The sequence below is a fragment of the Felis catus genome, chromosome A1 (assembly GCF_018350175.1).
Source record: "Felis catus isolate Fca126 chromosome A1, F.catus_Fca126_mat1.0, whole genome shotgun sequence".
Lineage (NCBI taxonomy): Eukaryota > Metazoa > Chordata > Mammalia > Carnivora > Felidae > Felis > Felis catus.
In genome coordinates this window covers 137748968-137758376 of record NC_058368.1, presented here as the reverse complement: position 1 = coordinate 137758376, position 9409 = coordinate 137748968, and the positions used below count along the sequence as shown (strand labels likewise).

Below are 9409 nucleotides of genomic sequence, written 5' to 3'. Positions count from 1 at the left end.
CAGGCGCTGTGGGTTCAAGAGCGATTCACTGTCCTCGGCGCACTGCTTGGGGTTCCGTGCCCCCTTTGGGGGTGGGGGCCCAACCGAAATCCCTGTTCGCCGCGACTTGGCTTCCAATCTCGGCTCCTCAGGAGTCTTCGCTGGAACTTCAGCTAAAGCCTCAGTTTCTCCCCGCCCGGTCCCTCTTTACGTGGTGTCGATTTCCAAGTCTGGGTTCCAATCCTTACCTTGCCATTTATGGCCCTGTGAGCTGGGACGGTTTACACGATCTCTGTTTGCCCCAATTCCTCAACTGTAAAATGGGGATCACATTCCTATCCGAATGGGGTTGTTGGGAGGAATAAATGAATGAATGTAAAACACCACAGTGCTAGGCACATAACCACTGTATAAGTATTAGATAGTATTAATAAAGTAGGAATTATAACCAACGTTGCTATATTATATATAATATGGAGTGTTGCTTTATTAAATGAGATAACGTGCGTAACTTGCCAGTATTAAGCAAGAGGCGGATAAATAATGCATATGAGTGTTACTGTTACTCCCTGGGAATCAGATTTCTCCTCCTCCTCCTTCTTCTTCTCCTTCCTCCTCCTCCTCCTCCTCCTCCTCCTCCTCCTCCTCCTCCTCCTCCTCCTCTTCTTCTTTTTCCTCTTCTTCTTCCTTTTCAAATAGAAATATCTTGGCGTCGTCACGTGTTCATCTGGGGTTAAGAACTGCACGCATTGGCGCTACAGGCTCTATATAAAATGGACCCTGAATTCGTGCCCAGTTTTAATTTCCTTGGGTGTTTTGAAAAGGGCTCATCAACCTTGCCAGGCCAGTGCCGCGCTTTTGTTTGCAAGAGGGCAGTGAGTAAATTATATCCTGGGCTGAGTAAAGCAAGAAATAAACACATTCACAGTAGGACTCTTCGGATGAACTATTTTATTTCTCTTTTGTGTTTGTTCTTGGTCGTTGATGGTCTGCTGCAGACTAATGCGAGGCTGATGTGTCTTAATATTAATGGTTTGGAGCTGAAGACAGCCATTCTCCTCACGCCTTCGGGCTCCCCCGGCAGGGCTGGGAGCCGCCAGGAGGCCCAACCTCCGGCAAGGCAAGGTTCTTTTTGCCACTTTCTCCCTCTTGCCCAACACGTCATGTCTAAGTTCCTGGGGAAGCCTCTTCTGGGTTGCGAGTGAATTTAAACATTTCTTATTCTGTGATCATCATTTTCTGCCTGACCGAAAAGCGGGCGTGCCCCTCGCGTGCTGGGGTGCCTCTCTCCGCCTCGGTTGGGAGTATTTAACCCTTTTTTATCCGGGAAGGTTGCCTGGGCCAGCACCCACATTCCAAACCACCATTCCATTCCCCCACTCAGGGCACCTGCTGTGAAGTATGAAAGGCGAGCACAGGCAGTCCTTGGCTGGAACGTTGGTGAAGGCAGTCTCGTAAAATCCAGCCAGGGCGGGTGAGGAGGTCCACATCTGGGGCTGCCCTCTTCCTTACTCCCTGGGGCGCTGCTGGCCTGACAAAACACCGACGGTAAAAGTAGGTGCCACTGAAAAAAAAGATAGTCACCAGCCTCTACCTGTGCAATTCAGTCGGAGATTTCTGTCCCTAGCATGGTTCCAAATTCATTAGGGACTTCGTGTCCAGGCCCAAACCTTCCTCCACGGGTTTTCAGTGAAGGGCACCCGATCAGGATCTGAACAGGAGAAGGACTAGCGTCCAGGGCTGGGTTCCAGCATCTTGGGCTGTGTTGAAGTTCTGGGGACAGAGGGAAGCTGAGGAGAGAGAGAGAGAGATGCCCCAGGGTGAGCTCTAGGTGGAACCAAGTTGCTGCCTTCTAAAGGAAGACCTGCCTCCACCTCGGCCTCACCGGAAAGACAAACCCCAAATTAAGCTTCATCCGGGCAGCTTTCGGGAAGGGGGGGCCTCGGACGAAAAAGCGGATGCTAGGCAGAGTGTGCGTCCCGGGAACCAGGCGCACCCGGAGCTGTTCGCGGGCGCGCTGGGTTGCCCGCGCCACCGACGCGCGGTTGTTTATAAACTCGTTGCGCCCGCGAGGACGCGGTCGGTGCTGGATGCCTTTCCTCGTGGAATGGAAGGGCGAAAAAAACCAACAACAACAAAAAAAAACAAAACAAAAAACCAATCTTTCGCAACGCTCAACCTCCCCCTGGCATTCCGATACCTGACGGTTTTCAACGTACACGAATTTCTTAAATGCCACAGCAACGACTCTGTTTATTTGTTTTGGTGTAGGAAGGTTAGCAAAAGCACCAGAGCCGTCTTTCCGGCTTCTCTTTGATTCTGTCTCAGATTTACGGGTTTCTCCTCGGCGACACGGTCCGGGCCACCCGCCTGCCCACCCACCCTCCCTCAGACTGGGCAGCGCGAGCACCAGGCCCCGGTCACAACCGAAGCCCAGAGGAAGGCGATTGCAAGATTTATCAAACCCCCTCCCCAGGACCTCAGATTTCATCTCTTTCTTTTCCCCCTGCATGTTCAGTTTGTTTTCTCAAGACCTAAGCAATTTTTAATGTACTCTATACTTCCCGCTTAATCCTCATCGTTTATTGTATAATTATAGTTTCAAAGTGATTATGTAATTAAAATCATGTCTCGTTGCAGCAGGACTTCAAAAGGGCGGCAGACCCCCGCTCTGGCATTATTTTCTGGTGATGTAATAATTTCCCTGTGATATTTAAAATAAACACATTAGTTCAAGAATTCTAAACATGTCTCAAAGTATATAGTAGGCTTGATTGGCACGAGGCTGGGTTGTAAAGAAATGGTAAAACCTATCACTAGTTTAATATATTTCTATGCTCCCATGCAGGGTAAATTATAGGATAATGGGGCGCAGGCGATGGTAAGCTCTGTTTATATAATCCATTTCTTCACACGAGTTCCCATTGCTTTCCCTTCCCTTTGCTGTATGTGGTGGTTCTCTGATCCCCTGACCTCAGCCATGTGTTTTCACTTTTTCTTCTGATCTCAATTCCATGACCAGCGGGGAATAAAATACAAATTGAATAGTAACCATTCACAGGCCGCTCTTTTCAAACTGTTGTTAAAACCTCTTTGTCTTGTCTAGCGGTTGATAGATAAATGTGTTGTATTTCGCCTTTTTTCCCCCCTTCTTCCTCTTTTTTCCCCCTTGGTCAGCGAAAAAATAACCCTCCTCAGCCCAATTATGCTCTTTAAAAATTAAAACCCACACCTCCTTTCAGGCCCTCTCCTGCGCGCCCTGCTCTCCCCGGGTCGGCCCATTGGTTCCTCGGCGGTAGGAGCCGCGCGGGATTCACCACGTGGAATAAAGAAGCCGCGGGAGCTGAGCGCGGCTGGGGGAAGGCGCGGTGCCCCCGTGTGAGGTCCAGGCCATTGTGCCGCCGCCTGAAGGTTCATTTAGCATCGAACCTGTATTGCCTCTGATCTCTGAGCGGCGCTCCCAGAATCGGCTCCGGGGACTGGGGGACGCCCCTCCTAGAAACCGGAGGGGGGCTGGGGTGAAGGAGCCCGGGAGAGGGAAGTTACGGGGGTCTGAAAAATAAACCTCCTCCTTCGCCCGCCTTTTTCTTTTCACGGTCGAACCTGCTTTGAGGGCGAGGTGGACAAGTGACCGAGCTGTTAGACAGTTTTTCTCCCAAACGAGAAACAGTGGCTCCTGATTTCTGGGCCTGGCTTTTTCTAGTTCTCTCTCCCTCCTACCTCCTCGGCTTCTTTTCGGGAACGTAAAGGCAACGTTTAAAAAAAAAAAAAGTAAGACACGTCTCCCCTACGCCTACCCTCTTCCTGCATCAGAGATTGTTCGGCGTCAGCGGCGCGGCAGCGTCTTTGTTACTCCCCTGCTACCCACCGGGGGCGAGAGGGGAGGCAGAGAGACCGTCTGTGCGCGCGGAACCCACTGTTTTATGTCTGCATCTCCAAACTGCAAAGTGCTCCTCACTCAGGGTTATTTTAAAGCGAGCTAACGCCGCCCTTCCCGGGAGGGAAGAGCGCCACCGCAGGGTGGCTTGGCGCGCACCGCGCCCTAGGCGCACGGCTCTGCTGCCGGGCTTTGCTGGCCGAGCGCCCTGGGCCCGGCTGGGCGCCTAGTGGCCGAGCGGGAAGCTCGCAGCCGCCCGCGCCGCCAGGCTGCTCGCGGCGCCCGGGTAGGGTTTCCCGGGAGGCGCAAAGCAACCCGAAATCCACGAGGCCGCTTGACAGCGCTCCTCGGCGTCGGCCCGCGTACCTGTAAGCTGAGCCCCGCTCACATGCTTCATATTAAACCTTCGTGCCCGGTGCCTTTTCTCTTTTTTTTTTCTCCGAGAGGGTTCTTATAAACTTCCCTTCGTTTATTTAGCCTGGTTTTCATTGCTCCAGTTTTGCATGGGTTGCCTTTGTTTAGTTTATTAACCCACGGGGTTACTTTAACTAAACATTTGGACTGAATACTTCGGGGTTGAATTTCAACGTTTTCTAACGAAATTACCGAGTTTTTTGAAGCCGCACAGAGAACGCTGTGTTGAGTTTATTAGTCAATTTAACAGACTATAAGGGAGGGGAAAAAAATGAATTTAGGACAGCCCGGGTTCGTACCCACTGGGCGGAAGCAGCTCGCGAACCCTCGGGGTTAGGGCTTCAATAGCGCGAACGGTGCGCGGGGACGGTCGGGGCGCGCTTCCCGCTACAGCACAGCGTGCGTCCTGGGCCCCGGGATCTTCTCCGCCCGCGGGCCAGGCTCCAGAGGAGAGGGTCCCAGCTGGCCGCACAGCTTCCTATTCTGTCTGGCTCCGGGCCGGGCCGCGCCAGAACCACCAGCACAAGAAGAACTGGGGACAAGGGAGGGGGCGGGGCCCTGATACTGGGCTGCGCGTCCCCAGAGGGGCCTCTCGGGCGCTTTCTTCAGGTTCTTGCCCGCCAGATGAGTTTTATTTGTTGGCAGCGGAGGGTGAGCTCTGTGGCCCCCCTGGTGAAGGTCAAGGGGGAAAAGGCTGTAGTGGAATCTGCCAGAAATACTAGAGGTGAGTGGGCGACCGTGCAGAGCGGGACGCGGAGCAGAATGGCAGCTCCATCCTCGGGTCGGGTGCACCCCACAGGCCACTTGGAGACTTTGAGGGTTTGGTTCCAGGCTCAGGAAAGCTTGGGAGAGCCACGGGAGCTGGACACACGGGGAGGTGCGACCTATCCTCTGCCAGGCGGCAGTCTGGGGACAGAACCTTTCTCCATCCACCTCCCGCTTGGCCTAAGTGAGCAGGCATGCTGAAGAGGGAGGTACTGACGCTGCTTTCCGGGTCGCCCAAACTGGGGCAAGGGCAGGGACCTCTCCCCGCCAGCTTTTTTCCTAACCACCCACCTCCCCCACTTCTCACACACTCATCTTCTGCCAGATTTTGGTACAGTGATGATCTAGCTAAAGCGCCCTTGACCCCCTAGGCTTCTGAGACGAAACTGAGATCTTTTCATATCTTCGGTGAAGATAATGAAGTGGAAGCCCAAACACAGGAAGAAGGGGAAAAAAAAACAAAAAACAAAAAACAAAAAAACCTTCCACTAGCTTAGGGGAGATAGGATGAAGGGTAGGGAGGGATGAAACACTGAGATTCCCTAATTGGTACACCGGGCTGGTGGAAAACAAAACAAAACAAAACAAAACAAAACAAAACAAAACAAAACAAAACAAAACACGATGAAAGGCAGGGTTTCTTTACTGTAGCACACAGCCGCCAGGCCCTGGATCCCCACGTTTTCAAATTGAATTATGATGGGTAGGACGTACCAGAAGTTCAAAATTCGAAAGATACCAAAGGGTGTAACAGGCAAAGGCTCCCATCTCTCTGGGCCTCCCAGTTCGCCTCCTGAGAGGCAACCACTTGTTAGTAGATGCTTGCGAACTGTCCTGGAGAAACTCCCAAGCTTTTGAAAAGCCCCACTCACTTCCTTCCTTGCTCTGCTTCCCGGCCCTGACACTCCCTGTGCACTTCGGATGCTCAAAGGCTCTGAGAAGGCCAGCCCGCCTCAGCAGGTGTTACCTGTCACCCGCCCTTTCCCTGGCATGGCTCAACTCATCTGCCTCGAGTTCTACTAGTCTGTCCTACTTGGAATTCACTTCTGTCTCCTGCACACAAAGGCGAAGCCCAGTCATCTCTCTCGCTCCTCTCCAAGTCCTGGCTTTTCTGCTTCTGCAGCATGATTTTGGCCTTTTCTTTCCATTTCCTCTGTTCTGTTCCAGAACAGGCCCTTATTTCTCCTAGTTTGGACCATTGGGACTGCCTGCCAGCCAGCTTCCTGTTCTTTCCCACCTTCCCTCCAACCCATTGTACACTCATCACCACGTCAGTTGCCTAAGGCCAAACTCGATGTCCCTTATCTGATGAGAAGTCTCCATGGCTTTCCACTGCCAGGCTGCAGACTGCTGCTAGAACAGGAACCCATCAGATCCGTTCCAGAGAGTCACATCCTTGGCTTGTCTGACTCAGACCCCTGCTCTCCCCACTGCCCTCCTGCCACCCCTCCCCTGACAGCTTTTGTCCCACCCTTTCCCAGCAGCCAGATCCCTCCAGCTCTCCTGTCCCTGGACCTTTTCTCAAACCTTCTAATACTTGGCAGACCCTTGTCCCATCTCCACTGATCAAAATCCTTCAGTCTTGCTCAAAACCTGCTCAGTCTCCAGCCATTCACAAGCATTCCCTCCCCTGACCCTCAAGGTAATTTGTTTTGGTACCACTTATAGAGATGTACTGAATAGTCATTTGGATGGGGCACCCGAGTGGCTCAGTCTTAAGCCTCCAGCTTCAGCTCAGGTCATGATCTCACAGTATGTGAGTATGAGCCCAGCGTCAGGCGCTGGCTGGTGGTGCAGCGCCTACTTAGGGCTCTCTCTCTCTCTCCCTCTCTCTCTGCCCCTCCCCTGTACACATTCTCTCTCTCCCTCTCAAAAGTAAATAAACTTAAAAAAATTCTTTTAAACAGTCATCTGGGGGGCACCTGGGTGGATCAGTCAGTTAAGGGTCCGACTTCGGCTCAGGTCATGATCTCACAGTTCATGAGTTTGAGCCCCGCGTCAGGCTCTGTGCCGACAGCTCAGAGCCTGGAGCCTGCTTCGGATTCTGTGTCTCCCTCTCTCTTTGCCCCTCCCCTACTTGCAGTCTGTCTGTCTCTCTTGCTCTCAAAAATAAATAAACAATGAACAAATTTTTTAAAAAGCCACTTGGATGTTTGTCCTAGTTCCTCTTCTAGATTATACACTGTTAATTCCTAGTACATACAAAACAATGATTTTCTTTTTTTAAAAAAATTTTTTTTAACGTTTTTATTTATTTTTGAGACAGAGAGAGACAGAGCATGAACAGGGGAGGGGCAGAGAGAGAGGGAGACACAGAATCGGAAGCAGGCTCCAGGCTCCGAGCCATCAGCCCAGAGCCCGACGTGGGGCTCGAACTCACGGACCGTGAGATCGTGACCTGGCTGAAGTCGGACGCTTAACCGACTGCGCCACCCGGGCGCCCCTAAAACAATGATTTTCTTTAAGTTGATAACAACTCCTTCACTATTCCTCCTTTCTCTCCCCTGCTAAAAAAGAAGAAAGGACACTGCAAGTAAACATTAAAATACCTTTCTCTTTCTTACATACCCATTATTGTTAGCTGTTAGATTATCTTGTTGAAGTAAATCTCACTGAGGTATGACTAATTTACAAAATTAACCCTTCTAGAATACGTATGCATTTTAAGAGAACCGGTTATTACCGTGAATCTCCACATTAGTCAGGGAGGCCGAGTGGCCACATTGGGCCACTGTTTGTCACAGAAGAACAGTGAATGATAACTTAGGGGTCTACTTCTGGAGGGCCATAGAATACTTGGTGAAGGTGCTCTCACGGAAGAATGTGTAAACATCATAACTTCTGCATCAAGGTGTCTAGCTAGATTAAATTTCACAGATGTTTCTCCTCATGCTCTCTGCTCTTCAGGGGTAGGAAGGCTGACTCCTGGAAGTGGGAGGGAAATCTTTCCCAAGTTCCCCGCATCTTTTTGGTCACTCGACCTCAGACTCCCATCAGCACAACCCTGGTTTGTTTCTGAGCCAGTAGGGTGCCAGGCAGACGGAGAAGAAGGGAAGTTCGAGCCTCCCCTCCTCCCTTCCCCATAGACTCCATCAGGAACCCTGAAAGAGAATGTGATAGAAATACAACTGTGTTGGCTGTGGCCTCCATCCCTAAGCCCCAGCACCTTGCCCTTCAGCCAGATTGCTGTGCTTAAGCTCCTTGGAGAGCTGAGCTGCCTCTTGTGCGACTAGTTTTAATGCTTGACGGCTCTGCTTTGCACAGAGAGTCTATGAAGTGCGCCCTTCCTCTACCCCCACCCCCACCACAGTAGGAGGCATGGCAAAGGGGAATTCATTACTCAGGACGTATTTGCTGCCCACCCGCTATCATGCCTGCCAAGCAGGTGCTGGGGCTACCTTGGCGAGCAAGATAGACACAGGCCCTGCTCTTTGTCTTACCTTTCTATTGGAGAGACTACAGCAAAGGGATTTGGGGCTTAACCCCATGGAACCCAGCCTTAGTTGATGGAAAGAACACAGAGCTGGGAGTCAGCCTTGGGTTCCATCAGTGCTGTTTATGTCCCGAGAATGATGAGCTCCTGGATCAGTTTCTCACTTCTAGACTTGGAAGGCTTTGTTAAATTGACCAAATCAATAGACATTCAAATCCTCTAGACACAAAGTATTCGTATGATCGGATCTGGAAGTTTAATTGTGATTATAAAAGGAAATCTGATCGGTTCTGTGTAATAGCAAAAACAGACATACACTCCTCTCCCACTCCCCACCCCTAAGGAAAAAAAAAAAAAAAAAAACAAACACCCTGGAAAGAGTCTGAAGTTAAAATAAAAAGCAGCTGGCAATAGGCCCATCGTGTGTGATGATAATTAGACAAACATTTTCCAAGTATGGGATGATCTTGTGAAGACAATGGCTTGTGGGGGTGGGAGGGCAGAAAACTTAGGAAAGGGAATTTAGTAAAGAAGTGATTTCTGCCTGCCTACAAAGAGGATGTCCCACACTCTCCAGTTTGGTACCTTTTATTTTGTTTTCATGCATCCTGGAAAACATGTCTTCAGCTAAGAGAGTGAAGAAAAACTTGAGGCTTTGATTTACAAAAATTAAAGCCATGACTAGGCTTTGGATCAAGGTTGTGTCCTGGGCCTGGAAAGCCTCATCCTTCATTGTCTCCAACCTTTCCTGCCCTGAGGAAAAAGAGCTGAGTCTTAAGCTGAAGCAGCTCTTTTGCCATCTGGGGCTCTGACTTGGTTGACCCTCTCCCAAATTATTGTAATCCTGGGTCTGGAATGGATATAGATCTGGTCTGGGTGACGGCAGCTGCCTTCTGCTTCTGGGTGGCTTGGGATCTTCTGCGTAGGCCCGGGAGGAGGCT

General features: G+C 50.8%; 1 long non-coding RNA gene across 1 annotated transcript; it reads right to left on the bottom strand.

Moving 5' to 3' along the window:
• Positions 1–424: 424 nt before the first annotated feature.
• LOC123386619 lies at positions 425–4186 on the bottom strand. Its single transcript, XR_006600804.1, has 2 exons — positions 3777–4186; positions 425–1769 (listed from the first exon to the last, which is right to left on the bottom strand). It is a non-coding gene; the product is annotated as an uncharacterized LOC123386619 (long non-coding RNA).
• Positions 4187–9409: the final 5223 nt, after the last annotated feature.